The 15,773-nt window shown below is 41.5% G+C and overlaps 1 protein-coding gene across 1 annotated transcript in view; it reads right to left on the bottom strand.

Annotated features, from left to right (window-relative positions):
- The window catches only part of LOC123498744, a 33,808-nt gene extending 21,154 nt beyond the window's left edge, over positions 1-12,654 (bottom strand). The window contains exon 1 of the mRNA XM_045246147.1: positions 12,516-12,654. The gene's annotated coding sequence lies outside the window, so the exon portion shown is untranslated. The remainder of the gene's footprint in view (positions 1-12,515) is intronic.
- Between the last annotated feature and the right edge of the window lie 3,119 nt (positions 12,655-15,773).

Here is a 15,773-nt window from a genome sequence, read left to right as displayed (position 1 = left end):
AGCATATCATTTGATAGATTTCGGAAAGCGTTTCAATTAATAGTCATATTTCGAAGTTCTTGGGTGGTCGTAAAAAAAAAAAAGGAAAAAAACAATAATAATATCGTACAAGTGATTTCTCCTAGAGCTATGAGTGGAGAGGCAGCATTCCTAAAGCTATGAGTCGACAGGCAGCATGGCACTTGATCCGACACCGAAGTTCTTGTGTGCTATGATAAGAAAAATAATAATAATAATAATTGACGATATTTTAGAGGAAAATGTTCCTAGGACTGTGAATGTAAATGGATCATCACTTAATAATCTGATCTAGAAGTTTTTGTGCTCGTAAAGTGAAAAGTGAGAGATAAGAAATAAACGGGTTTAAAATATCCTAAGAGATGATTGCTCCTGCCAATATAAGTGGAAGGAAATCATGCCACTTATTGTGTCCTTGAAGTAAAAAATGAGAAGTCCATTTCCGGCACTCGACTGTCAACCAGACGCCACAAATGAAACAATAACGTGTTCACTCAGCCACTTCAGGAGATACGCGACTGCTGCACTCCACCGGGCTGACCTTGGAGCCTCGTGTTATTGGAGACAAAACCAATATTGCTTCCTGTTTGGAGAGACGTGTCGCGTCGCCCGCCTTGTCCCACCCTCTTCTCTCCGCCAATGCCTTCACCTCAACCAGCAACCTCGCTAACCTCTTCACTGCACGTAATTGTTTCCGTAATCACACTTAGACACTCATGTTTTATATTGCAACTTCTTAAATTGAGTGTGTGTGTGTAGATAGGATGGGGCAGAGGGGAAGTGCAGGTGTGTCCATGTAATTCTGTATTTTTTTTTATTATAATTCTTTTATGGAAATTTTTTTGTTAAACGACAACCACAGCAAATAAAAGATTTGTCCTTTTACTGACGTGATCTTCCTTTTCTAACATTCAGAGCACTTTTAAGAATTAGTTGTATATGAAAAAAAAAGCAAGAACATGAAATGAGGGAAGCTACAAGAGTCCCTGTATGAATAAAGCTATTTATTCCATCTATGATTCCCATCAATAAATTTGTATTTATTTTTCAAAGCTCTCTATTGATTCGGCACTAACAACATTACTGAGTCCGTTCCATTCGCCAGCCAATCTTTCAGAGAGCCAGTTAATTCCCATTTCTTTCTCAAGTTAAACCCATTATTTCTGGTTGTATCCTCGTTACTGATTCTTAGAACTTTGTTCGTGTTCCCTTTGTTATAATCCCCTTTGTTATAACCCGTATACCATCTAAATACTTCTATCAGGTCCCCTCTTAACCTACGTCTCTCTAAGGAATGCAGATATAGTTTCTTTAGTCTCGCTTCATAGGGAATATCCCTCATCCCATTATCTTTTTAGACATCCTCCTTTGCATTGACTAATAAACATATTCTTCCTATAATATGGGGACCAAAACTGTACCACATAATAGAGACGTGGTCTAACCAGCGCCATATATAATTCTAACATTACTTCAGAACTTCTAAAAATTAATCCTAGTATCCTATTTGTTCTATTTCTAACCTCTATCCATTGCTTTCTCAGATCGAGATCGGAGCTAAGTATAACTCCTTAATCTTTTTTATATACCTGGGCCTCGTTGTTTATAGCGTACCTATTGTGTGGGTTTTCCTACGCCAAGCACTTTGCATTTATTAATATTTGTTAAATTTTTTCTTCTTTAGCCCACTACTATTCAACAGACTGCAGTACAAAAAATCATTGTCTAAAAACTAGATAATAAGGAAAAAAGTTGTCCAGTAATAGAAGGAACAAGCTCATTATCATTTCAGTGCGTCAGGCCGATGTATGAAGTTTTGCAGTTACATGATCATTATTAACTCGAGTGTACATGGAGGAGCGTCTAATCGTATATCATATTGGTATGGTTGGAGAACTTTATCCAATGGACCGTTACTCTGGTCACGTCTCCAGAACTGGAAGGAAGGAAGGAAGGAAGGATGGAAGAAAGAGAAGGATATCCTATGAAAAGGAAAAGGAGAAACAAATAGGAATATAAGAAAGCGAAGGAAGAGAAAGGAAGAGGGGATGAGGGAAAAAATATTAAGGAGAGGAGGAAAAGAAAAGGGATAAAAAATTAAAAGGAAAATGTTAAAATCTTGTGGACTACGGCTGTGTACAATGCGTAAATTTACCTTAACTGCTTCAATATCTCCACCATTATGGCACTCTTTCTGTTCAGAAACGTGACGCATGTGTATATTTTTACACTTATGGCATTACAAATTTTCGTTATGTGGTGCACTTTGGAACATAATGATCTTGTGTTACCATTAGTGCAGCATTTTGGAGATTTCTCATCTTTAATCTTCGCCTACAGCAGAACACGTCTGTTGCTTTAATCTTTAATCTTTCATCGCACAATAACAGTATTACGTTGTGTCAGAATGAATCTCTTCCGTCCGCCAAGTCTCGGTCGTTAATATTATTTTGTGATCACAAGTAGTGAATACAATATTACATGTCCAACTCCACAAATTTCTCTACAGCACTTAATTTTCTACATATTATCACTGACCTATATATCATATTTCTTTCCCTATATGACGCTGCAGATTGTATGTTCAATTTTTATCCCATTTTATTTCTTTTTACTACTACCAGTACCAGTAATAATAATAGCATTGGTTAAGTTGATCTGCGTACACTCCACGCCTGTCTCCTCCCCTCCCGGAACAGTGGATGACTGATCCGCTCCAGGCTTGTTCCTTCTCTTGACTTTTATATTCATAACCTTTTTAATCAGACAATCAATTAGCCTTGGCCAAAACTTCGATTCAGGAAAACAACATTAAGGAAACAATAATATGAGAAAAAAAATATTTTGAGAAAGTTTACCAAGGTTAAATGCTCGGGAGAAGTGTTAAACAGCTTCGCGATCCCACGGCAACCATGAAAGTCTGGCTTACACTGATCGTGTGGATAATTTGTTATGTAAGTGGGCTGCTCGACAAAATGTCTTCAGTCATCATAGAGTCTCGTAACCTCGTTACAATATTCACGAAGAACTTGTTATTAGAGATAAAAGCAGATACAAGTGTCAGGTGAACATTTCCCACGAGGATAAGAGTTATGAAATGTTTTGCTTACGTAACCAAGAAGAGAAGCGCGGTGGAGCAGGTGTTCTGCACTGTATTATACAATTAGAATATGCTGTTGTGCAAGGAAAAGAATGAACGTAACTTTCGGGTGTCGACCACTGAAATATTACTGAAAACTTTAGCTGGGAAACTTCTCCTGAAAACAAATCTCAAGTGCCCAATGTTTATTTTGTTGAACGGGAATAGACTTCTCACATTCCTGTCACCTCTCGCCGGGCAGCTGCCGGGCAGCTAAATCATCATTCATAAAACATGAATTTTATATTCTAAGATATTTCCGGTCACTGTACCAATCAACCTTGTCCTCGAGTGATTTCCGAATGAATTAGAATTTCAAAATGAACAGAAATATATTCAAATATATCTTCACAAATTTTCAGGAGTAATAGTTTGTTACGCAGACCTTACCCGAGGAACAGTCTTCGAAGTCACACGCGTAAGTGAAGCAGTTTTGTCGACAAAGGCGATATTCGTACTTTTCCGAATGCCAAATTTCTTGCTCAATGAAAGTAAACTTAATTTCAGGAAAACATGCAGTGAAGCATACACTATTTGCTGTTTACACCTCGTGTGTAGCCAAGATTAAGTTAGCATAATCAAGTCAGCACACGCGTGAATTATTCAGTGGTTTCTTTTTAAAGCAGCACCACCACCGTTTGCACACAATACTCATCTGCCATGACGACGTAGCACCACGCACGACTGTTCTGACATTTGCTTTGCACAGCGGCAGTATCCAGTGAGGGTCAGCCGAGGTGCGACTGTTGCTGCTTGAACACTTCTCCCAATAACGACGCCCAAGACTTTGAATGTAGCGGAGTATGGGAACTTTGTTCGTTGAATAATAATAATAATAATAATAATAATAATAATAATAATAATAATAATAATAATCAGTAGTAGTAGTAGTATTAGTAGTAGTAGTCGTAGTAGTAGAAGTAGTAGTAGTAGTAGTAGTAGTAGTAGTAGTCATTATCATTAGTCGTCGTAGGATCATCATCATCATCATCTATATCAATTTTCGTTTAACTCTACCCACAGTGTCACAAGACTGTACTGGTCTACGCAGCCGCCACTCCACCTTCACACGACAAGTCCTTCCCCCTTTGACATTGCATCCCTTGCCTGCCTGAACCTTTGCACACCGCCGCTACCTGCCGTCCCTGGGGACTGACCTCTCATGGCCTGGCGGGGAGCAGTGCCTCGTCTTGCTGCATCCGGTTCGCTCTCAACTTATATTTTAGAATTTTCATCATCTGGCAAGATTAGATTTCACGACACCATCCTTGAGGCACACGGGTCAGCACTTGCTAAAATTGCTCAAGAGTCCAAGCACCAGCTTTTTTTTCCGTTCTAGTCAAGCGCACGAACGTCAGTGTCTCATATATACAGAGGACGAGTGAGTTTGCATAATTTCCCGACAAAATTTGATCATATATTGCCTCTCATCACCCCAGAACTTCATGAGGAACCTTCTGCTTAGTAAATTATTTGACAAACATTGTTGTGTCGAGAATAGAACAGGTTTTTAAAAATTTACGACCATTTTGTACTTTTTATATCACAGCAACAAAAGTAAAAGGAATTAAATAGATAAATGCTCATAGAAAATAACAAAAGTTAAATAGATAAAAATAAATGCAAAAAGACATTTTCAATACATTTATCCCATACATTCGGCTAACTCTGACCCTGACTGACCGGCACTTCAGTGGGTCCTTACTCCGTTTTTAATCCCAATTTTTGTCGTCCTTAGCCAGTTGGTTTTCACACATAAAAGATAAAAGAGCAATCTACCAAATCCTTCATGGTGTCTAACAAAATCAGCCTCCTGGAAACTAATGAAACTAAAGTAAAGTAGAAATGAGAATAATCGCAATAAGAAAAACAATAAACAACACTACATACCCTCCACGAAACGAATCACGTACAAGAACAGGAAAATGATAATAAACGTAATAAAAAAAGAATATAACACTCTTCACGCTGACAAAACGACACCAACGAACACGAAAACTTCCTGACACACATCAAACAGACAAGACTTAATGAAGACACACTGACACACCAAACCTCCGAGATACACTACGACTTACCCTGCCAACACACCCAACCTTGCCCCGACCTCACCACTTTATCGAACCAACTGGAATCACTATCAAATTGCTTACCACCTTCACCATATGGCCCTAATTCTTCCTAGCCCGGCGCATCTGCTCTCTGCAAGACACTGAAGACTCGTAACCGGACTTGCTGCTCTCACCGGCGAGGGAGGTGGGAGGAGAGAAAGAAAGGACCAGGAGATTGATGGAAAGTCAGTGTCTCAGTGGAATACGGGGAAAAACATGAAAAGTGTGAAAGGAGGACGAAAAAGGAAGAGCAATAGGAGGAGGAGTAAAGGGAGAGAAATAAGGAAAAACAAAGAAAAAGAGGAAAAGATTATAGTGGAAGAAAAGGAGACGGTAGAAGAGGAGGAGAAAGGAACAGTAGAAGGATGAAAAGAGAAGACCAGAAATGGACGAGGGAAAGATGTAAAAAAAAGGTGAACAAAAAAAAAAAAAGAGAGAGAGAGAGAGAGAGAGAGAGAGAGAGAGAGAGAGAGAGAGAGAGAGAGAGAGAGAGAGAGAGAGAGAGAGAGAGAGAGAGAGAGAGAGAGAGAGAGAGAGAGAGAGAGAGAGAGAGAGAGAGAGAGAGAGAGAGAGAGAGAGAGAGAGAGAGAGAGAGAGAGAGAGAGAGAGAGAGAGAAAATACGTCACTACCTGAAACATTACCACATTCTACACAACTTCAATAAAAGCAAGACGGAAATGTGAAAAGACACGTGCACTATCCCTCCCTCCTCCTTCCCTCCACTCCTCTGCCCTATCCTACTCCCACTCCCTCTTTCTCTCCATTGTAATCTAAAGCACTGAGTCATGGAGAGGAGGAAGCTTCAACAGTAGAGTTATGAGCGAGGGGTTCCAAGCTCCGTCGAGTATCATAAGTGTGGTGAGGAGTGGGTTTTCATGCATCACTGGACACAGATGGTACTTGTGGCTTTCTACGTAAAGATGCAATAGTGCTTTCTTTAAGTTTTTTTTCTCAGCTGTGTGTTTCTGGTATTAGTGTTTGTTACCGTGGCTGGAAGCGGAGGAGGGATGGAGGAAAATGACTTAAGTGGAAGTAAAGGAAAAGAAAATACGAAAAAGGAGAACAATAAGAGGACAATAAAAGAAGAAAGGAATAAAGGAGAAGAAAGAAGATACAAGAAAAAGAATAGAGAAAAACAAGAAATTTTAGAAATTAAGTAAGAAATAGAAAAATAAATATAACAGGCTTCTCCTTGTTAAAACATTCATCGAACGAAGGATTATGAACATGAAATTACTTTTATATCTGTGAAACTTTGAAAAACATCCGCTGTAAAACCTAAGTAGCACAACACAACACAACACAACACAACACTAACGTGAGCCAAACAATGACCTGCAATATAAAAGCAGTCACGTTTTCCTCTCCGCCTCTCACGCTTCTCCCTGGCCTGGATACACCAACAATTGGAGCACGAGTCACTGTGTCGGACTGCACCAGCTCGAGTCAACCCAGAAAATCGCACACATTCTCTTCAGGTCGCGGCGCAGTGAAGGGTGCATAGGAAAAGTCTGTCGCTTCGAATGGCGGAGGCTCATAACATGCGAGCTTATTAATTATTCGTCGTTAAAAGGAAATGCAGAAGCAAGAATCAGTCTCGACACACTGGTAATTCACGGTCATAATGCAGAGGATGTGGTGAATAAGTAAGGTTTTCCTGTAAGTGTATTCAATTTCCTATTTATCAAGAAAAAAACATTATAAAAATAAGCTGTTACAGAACATTATAACTGATCGTGCTATTGCCTAAGTTCGGGGTTTTTATGTAGCTCAATTTAGGCAAATATCCTCCAGTCAATAAGGAACGGACACCAGAGCTCGTTTTCCTCGGTGGATTTTGAAATGTGTTCGATTCACAGCGTTGACTACCGTAGATGAAGGTGTGCTGTGTAAAACGTGTTTAAATACGAAAAAAATTATTATAGAACGTGAGTATCATTTTGGTATGAAGGTAAACTTTGCCAATTACCTTTCAGTAATTAAGCAGTCAACACCAGAGCTCTTCGGTTCATATGTTCGATTTACAGTTCTTTGCTACCACCGCGGCTGAAGTGGTGCTGTATAAAACATACAAGAAAAAGTCATAACAGAACTCTGATTTCCGACATTCACCTGAGAGTTCCACCCCGCCAGCCTGGGCTTTGGACACCTGCCAGCTACACGTCTGCACTCCAACACAAAGTTTTTGTTGATAATTTTCGGGATTTTTCATTTCAACGATCGTCTTACGGTGAATAACGCAAGTATATTCTCCAACATATCGATTTTTTTGCCGTGTAAATACTAATGAAACAGACAAGCAGACGCGAGATTGTATACCACCGTCTACCACTTTATATTAGCAAGTGAGCGGAAATGTTGTCGTGCCAGGAAGGCGTACCGATTTCCTCCGTTACCAGACGTGGGCGTGGTATTGGGATGTCTGGAGCAGTGGTGGAGGAAGGAGGGTTGGTGGTGGGGATTGAAGTTTTCCTGGGAGGCTTGGAACAGAGGTGGGGCACGGGGAGGCATACTAGGAGGCTCAGAGCAGTAATGGTGGGAGACTCCGAGCAGGCGGCGACACGGAGTGGTGGCGGGGTTTTGACAATGGATCACGAAAAATGGAGATTATCCGTCTAGTAATTCTCTTTGTCATAGCTTCGTTTTTCTGATGTGCGTGCAAGTAACAAGCGGCACCAAGGAAACAACATCTATCAATCTTTTATGACGACGTAATGTCAGTGACCTCAGCTAAGGGAAAATAGATCTCAATTCCTTACAACTGTGAAAAACATCGTTGCAACGCTTTTAATTTGGAAAATTGATATGTAGTAAGCATTCGGTACAGTTTCTTCAAATTGCAGCACCAGTGAAGTGATTTTCTTTGCTTGTCCGCTCCAAGAAAATTTCCACAGCTAAACCTGGTCTAAGATCGGCAGTTCGAAGTCTCACTCCGGCTCGTAAGTTTAAGTTGTTTACCGGGAGGTTACTACTGTGGTTGGGGCAACACAGTAGGAAGTTGAGTTCACCTGGCTGACGTTCTGGAGAGCATCAGATGTAACGGATATTAGGAATCAAAACCAACGAACCCCAACTCAAACTCTAAACAAAGACATGTTTATAGTCTCTACGTACGTATGTCACAAAGATAAGTGACACAGTTCATCTCCACTCACAGCCACTTCTTGGAATTCCTCCAAAATTTCTTCGGACAATTTCACGAAGGAATGCACGGTTGAGTACTGTACCTTGCTCTCAAAACCTTACTGGTGAAAGTCAGCATTAAACAAAAGCGTGTACTTTTTCCCGTCTTATTTCGTGTTTTCTAATGAACTTGGCAACTTTGATGGAGAGCTTAGTTTTGCTGGAGTGGCTTGGAATACGAGCAACAGTAATAATAATAATGATGATGGTGATGATGATGATGATGATATACACTGTGAAACAAGATGCAAGACGAGACAGTATAACTTCAGCACTGGCTAAACTTTCATGCTGTAATGGGAGAGCGTGACAAAAGGGAGGCATATAATATTAACCCATGAAATGTACGCTATCGGCCACAAGTCGCACAACATGTACTCATTTCCTTCAAGGCTACTTTTGATGTTAAATACTCTCAACAGTCGACACTCTCCTTGATTGACGCTTAGCGGACCAGAGTACTTGGAACACGCGGTGGGCGTCAACTCATCCCGTTATACATAACAACAATACATATTAGCAATACTTCATGACAGGACAAATTATCCACGTAACTAATGCATTGGAACTGATTTACTGCAATGAGTTTAGCTCCGTCCTATATAACGAGTCATTATGAAAACAATAGTGTGCTTAATTCCCGCAATAGACAACAGTTAATTGGATGCGATGAAAGAGCGAAGCAAATGAGCAGCTGTAATGAGAGACGTGGGATGATGACTGACGGTATACACCGAGTTTTGCATCATTATCAGGAGATCACCATCCTGCTCATTCCGTCTGTTTGTCACTCTATTTGTCTCTAAATCTCACTACTTGTCTGTCCGTCTGTCTGCCTGCCTCTTTTCGGTTTCTCTGTCTGCCCGTCTGTCTTTGTCATCTGCATTTCTGTCTGTCTGTGTCTATCTATTTACCAGTCTCTGCCTGTCTATCTATCGGTCTGTCTGTCTGCCTGTTTATTTCTCCATCTGTCTGTTTGACTGTCTGTCTATCTATCCGTCAGTCTGCTTGTCTTTTTCTTCGTCTCTGGTTGTCTATCTGCCTCTCTCTCTCTATCTTTGTCTATATCATCTGCATTTCTGTCTGTCTGTGTGTCTATCTATTTACCAGTCTCTGCCTGTCTATCTATCGGTCTGTCTGTCTGCCTTTTATTTCTCCATCTGTCTGTTTGACTGTCTGTCCGTCCTTCAGTCTGCTTGTCTTTTTCTTCGTCTTTGGTTGTCTATCTGCCTCTCTCTCTCTATCTGTTTATCTCTTTCTTCACCATCCTGCCTCTTTCTGTTTCTCTACCTGCCTGCTTGTCTGCAGGCTATCTGTCACATGCACATTTCAACGTAACCTATTTCAGTTATCTCACTTCCCCAAGGTGCTCAGGTATTCAGTCTTGATTAACACTTTCATTTTCATTCCGTTTCCTCCTGAAGATGGTGGAATCTAGGGAACAGAAGCAGACAGTAACATGACCTCTCTTCGCTCTCATGTGGATAATAATACTGCTAGAAACGGAGAAGACCCAGAACCCAGGCAAAGCAATGCGGCTCTAACTACGTGACCGGAGGACTATACGAGTACACAGCGGGAGGCGGACTCACATCACGAAAGGTAAGAGAAGGCACAGGCAGACCACACTCCTAAGATCCTGCCACTCCAAGTCTCAGCACTAAATAAACGTCTCTGTATCGCCTCTTATTTTTTGTAAGATTCGCACACCACTCGACCTCGGCCAGTCATTCTCATCACATCACGCGGATTATTGTATTAAGTCACTAAGTAAGTAAACATGCAAGTAAGAGTGAATGAGCGAGTGAGTAAGAGTGAGTATCGGTAAGTAGCAAGGGTAAGTAATTAAAGTAAATAAGTAAATTTGAGAGAGTAAGTAAGAGTACGTAAGTGATTAAGAGTAAGGAAGGATAAATAAGGGCAAGTAATAGTAAGAATGAGTAAATAAGTGTGCGCGCGCGTTTAGAACTATTTCCCGTATAATTTTCCGTACATCACCTGCAATTCTTCTTTAGTGCCTCCTTTTTATGAACTAGGTCACGTGCAATTATATAGATTTCTGTCACATAACGCGCAATTCTTCCCCTCGTTATCGCATCGCCGGTAGACATGACCAGCGCTAAGTATTTTGTTCTGTGGGTGAATGTTCGGCAAAGGAGCGCTCTGTAGGTCATTCTGTCAACGCACCATCTCACATCTACTACTTTCTTTTCCTGCCATATTTTATCACTACCTGCATTCATTTTTCTTTAATTTGGGTCACTCCGATCTGAATAACAAGGCCTTACAACATCAGTGCGCTCTCCAGGTCACTGCCGCATCCCACCGTCTCACATCTATACTACTGTCTTTACTCTTTTCCCCAGTCTTTTTTCTCCTTGCCTGCACTCACTTTTGGTTCAATCTGCGTCACTTGAATCATCATAACGCAGCCTCGTGATATCAGTTTCCAGTGTTGCCGTTCTTCAATAAACACAACCTTTGATCTCAAAAGTATCTTACATTTACTATCGTCTTTCTTTTCCCCCATCCCTTTTTTTCCCCTACCAGCACGCACTTTTGGTTTAACCCCTTGATTACCATGACGCGTTTCCATATTCGTTCTGCTTACTATTTGTTGATTTTCTACAGATTCAGAAAATAAAGTGGGGGGTTAAAATAGTGAAAGCTGTGGCCATTAATCTTTTAAATTCCACAGACCCTTTCTAATGTCAATAAAACGGTCTAATCGTACACAAATCTCAAGGTAAAAATGTGTCCCAGTATTAAAGGGGTTAATCTGCGCCACTCCATTCTGAAGGCGGCGGCCTCATGATATCAGTTTCCAGTGTGGTTGCTCTTCAATAAACACAAGCTTTGACCTCAACCAGTGTGTCACGGCGTAAACGGCTTTGCTAGACCACCTTTGATCCAAGCCAGTTTGATCCTCCGTAAAGGACAAACGATTCAGCACCGCAGTAATAGAGTTCAGTGCCATCAAGTCAGGCTGAAGTACACGATTAGCACCAATAGTCTGTCATTGGTATCCGTTAATTCATTTGGACATCTGTGCTATTATCTCCTCGTTGAAATTACTCTAACTGGTAGACGAGGAATACTGGTTATCTGGTATTCATGGCTTTGTTTTATTTATCTATATTAAGTTATTTATTATCTGTTCTTATGATTGAAGTCGCTTATAACAACCTGCGAAGAAAATTATGCTTAGGGGAGGGAGTGTGTTCGGAATGGTCTGAGGTATAGGCTAGAGTGCATGGCAGGGGTTGGAAAGAAGGCGTGGCGTGACAAAGGCTTAAAAGGAGCATGTCAGGGGTATGAAGAAGGGAGCATGGTATAGGGATTCTAGGGACAAAGTAGGGGATTTAAGAAGGAAGCATGAAAGGTGAAAGAGACGGAGTGTGGTAGGAATGTAAGGAAGAACACGTGGAAGGAAACGTACAGAAACTTGAGGAATCTTAGCATGCGAGGTATTTAAGGAATGGAAAGAAAATTTACGAGATGAAGATGAATATGCCAGACGTTTATGGGAGAAAGCATGAAAAGGCAAACACCATAACGGGACTTTAGTATAGCAGAGGTTCAAAAGGCAGTAGACAAGCAATGTAGAACCACGCACACCAACTGTCCCAGTCACGACAATAACCAGCGCGGCAGCTTGCATGTATTCCGTGACAGGCAGTATTCATGTGCGTGTGGCGCGGCGGCGAGCACACTTGTTGCATGTCACATTCACCGGACAGGATTAGGTCAGGTTAGACTTTATGCTTTTTACGTTACTCGCTTTGCATAACTGTAGGCTAGACTGGGGAGACACATGACATCAGTGCTCACTTTTTAGTTTTCATTTTCATTGCAACATTTTCACATATATATCCCATTCCTGCTATCCTTTTTTTCCCAATGATTTTCAGTTATATTTAGGAGGAAAAGAAGCATCAAACACAATCTGATACCTTAATATTTCCTCATCTGTTTCTCATTAGCACCCAACATTTTGGCAACATCAGTTTTTATCGGCTGAATCACTAAGGCTCTGTTATGAGTATGAGAAGACTTTACTCACCCACAGTCTGCGTCCCGGCCACTCCTGATGTCTTCTCTCCCTCCTCGGTGTTCGTTGCCTGTGAGGCGGTGGTGGTGGTAGTGCTGGTGGTGGTGGTGGTGGTGGTGGTGGTGGTGGAGACTTTGGTGGTTTCCGGTGTGACGTGGGGAGGAGCAGGAGTCCCTTTACCTTCCATTACCTGCACATAAGCGTAAAATGACAATGTATTTCTTTGTTCACTGCACTATCAACGTGTGTCGCAATACCGGTGGAGGACAAAAGGTAGAGGTTGTAGACTGCGATGTGGTGGTGGTGGTGGTGGTGGTGGTGGTGATGGGAGTGGGGGTGGGGGTGGGTTGTGTACAGTCTGTTGTGTTTTCTTACTTAACGATGTTGCTTGAAAACTATGGGAAAGGCATATCGAGTCCTTCATAATAATAAATTAACTGCTTCAATTCTTCTCTGAATCAAAACTTTCTATTCATATTTATGAAATCAAGGTTTGTTTGGTGTAATTTATCGCATATATGGATATGTTATATGAATGAGTTACATGTTAGTATTTACAGCCAGATTTTCACTTAGCATATCCCAGTCATACAATTAATTATTTATAACCATATGAAATTTGCCCACGGACCGTGCATACGTTACTACCTGTAGAACGCTGAGATGAGGCAAATGACACTGTGATATGAACGGCCAGCACATGCCTTCATAGCTTAGCGAATCACCTGCTAGTTACAGAAAATTGGTTTTATGAAGCTGAAAGGAGCCACTTGACACATGGACAACTAGCCCATGCCTTCATAACTCAATGGATCACACTATTTTGTTGTGTTGCCTTCTACACCGTACTTGTGAGCTGACTGACTTGCCTCCTGACCCTCGGCAGTGGGTGGCGAGTGGAAAGGCGCCTCCTTGGTGTCTGCCGGGGAGTTGACGGGAGTCCTGGTCACCATGAAGCGAGAGATGAGGATCCGCTCTGCGACACTCTCCTGCTCCGGCGCCTCTAGAGCCGTGGTCTGGTCTCCTCGCGAGGACTGTGTTGTGGCCTCCTCAGGGGCTTTCTCATGGGAAAGTTGAGGTGCCGAGGGAAGCCAGTCGTTTTCCCCACTCTCTCCGCTGCACCGCCCCTCGTTGATGGCGTTCTGCATCTCGTCCATGGCTAATAGAAACGTAAATTAAAGGAATATTTCTCCAACCATCTTTACCGTGGCCTTAATAGTAAGTATTCTGAAATCTTCAATTTAACGAAAAAACTAATTATGTATCTTATGTATTTTCATATGGATTTCAAGCGAGAATTATGTGCCGTCCCTGGGAAAAAGGATAAAAGAAACAGAAGAGAAAAAAATGTGGGTGGGATTTCAAGCACTGACTATTTTGACGTCATGAAACCACGCCAACCAACCAAACAAATAAGAAGTCAAGTAAACAACCTCGCCGCCGCCTGGATCATCATGGTAGGCAAGGTTGTTGCTGCAGGAATTATCACGCTCTTCTTTTGGTGAAAGTGTAGCTGAGTGTGGAGGGGCCGTTATTCTCAAGCGGCGATGATAACAGTGACTGGTACATGTATTTTGTAGTGGTAATATTAGATAATGTGGCAAAAATAACCATTAGCTGCTGTAATGAGAGACGAGAGGTGTTATTTTTCCGAGGAGTATCCTGTGATGTGATGTGGCGCCATTCACTGCGTTATTGTCAACGAGAACACGAGCTGTCCTTCTGAAACGAGCACCAGCAACCATGTTCTTTCTGAATTAATGCTCTACACTGCTCCAGTATTCATTTCAAACTCCTCTTAAAAACTCTTGCCTTCAAGAATTTTACCTTGCAAGATTCCACTTTCAATAATAACTGCTTCCAGCACAGATATCAAATATTACTTTAACTTCGCCCTCGAATTACCTGAATTAATCAAGACTAACGGTCATTTGGTTGGTGGCCGCCCACACCCTCACGCTTGTTGCTTTTATTATCGTTATGGTCTCATTCTTTGTAGTATTTTGAAGCCTACATAATTCATTACATCAGCGGTAAATTAACAAGAGCCGTGGTTGATGGCCGTCGAGGGTACGAGCAGAGTAGTTTTAACGGGACGGCTTCAGTGCATTACAATAGCAGCCGTTATAGAGATCCATGAGAAAAAAAAAAAAAACGAAAAAAATATGCGGTACAAGCAGCGAACAACCATACATCCATTGTTATCCCTTCCCCGTCCACCTCCCTTCGAAAAAAAAAAAAAAATAGTACCAGATCGATGGCAGGGTAATCCAAAAACGCATAAAAACAATCTTCAAAAAGACTACTTCGGCTCCAGTAATGACGTAAGCGAGTAGAAGTGAAATTCCTTTATTGAAGCATGCTTCTGATTAATATCTTGATTTTTCACTGCCAGTTTTTAGCAGTGGTCAGCTCTCACGTGATCCGCACTTGTGTCTGGCTTGCGCGTGACCAGCTATGAGGGTCCCGGATGTCCCCGTCACGTGACACCCCAATAAACCACATTGTCCCTAATGAAATATTTACCAGTCCTCTAGAGAATTGTTCACCTTGTGTCTCCTCCTTTCAATCACCACAAAGCTGGCACACTGAATGAATTGACTTCCATTTCCGCCACAAATCTCGTCCTTGTAACAGTCGTACGGCAGTGCCAATTGCCAACAAGTACTCTTATTTCAAAGCCTCAATGGTCACGACTGTAGCGTCTTATAGCCACCCACAGTTTTGAAAACAACGAAAATGTGTTGTACGTTGTATTATAAAAGGAAATCTCAGATTTCCTCCGGGTCATTCTCAAGGCGGTAGAGAAATCACACAAACGAGCACGTATTCAGCCGAAAGCTCTTATATTCTTGACATTAACACTCACAAAATAGAAAAAAATTAAGGCCTGTGTGCATATTCCTGTACTACAGCTGTTCCTAAAACCATCACTTTTATCAAATGACATACTAATTTAACTCCCCACTTAATAAGCACTCGGTAACAAAATATAGATATGTAACCTTCACCTACCGGTCTCTCCCTCCGTCCCCGTTCCGATCTTTAGGGCAACTGCGAAATCCCGACTCCCAAGCAAGGTGTCGAGAAGTTTGAAGCATACCGAAGCTTCGTTGATTCGGTGCTTACATGATAACTGTGATGGCGCGTGGCAGCTTGTGTGTCGTCACAACACGGCCACAGAAAATGAGACACCTTTAAGGTCATCATGAATCAAGGAATGAGTTGTGCACCAGCAGTATGTGATCATTACAAAATATGAGTTTCTTC

The sequence above is a fragment of the Portunus trituberculatus genome, chromosome 48 (genome assembly GCF_017591435.1).
Source record: "Portunus trituberculatus isolate SZX2019 chromosome 48, ASM1759143v1, whole genome shotgun sequence".
In the NCBI taxonomy this organism is placed as follows: domain Eukaryota; kingdom Metazoa; phylum Arthropoda; class Malacostraca; order Decapoda; family Portunidae; genus Portunus; species Portunus trituberculatus.
Note: the sequence above shows the minus strand (reverse complement) of the source record. Positions and strands in the feature narration are given on the sequence as shown.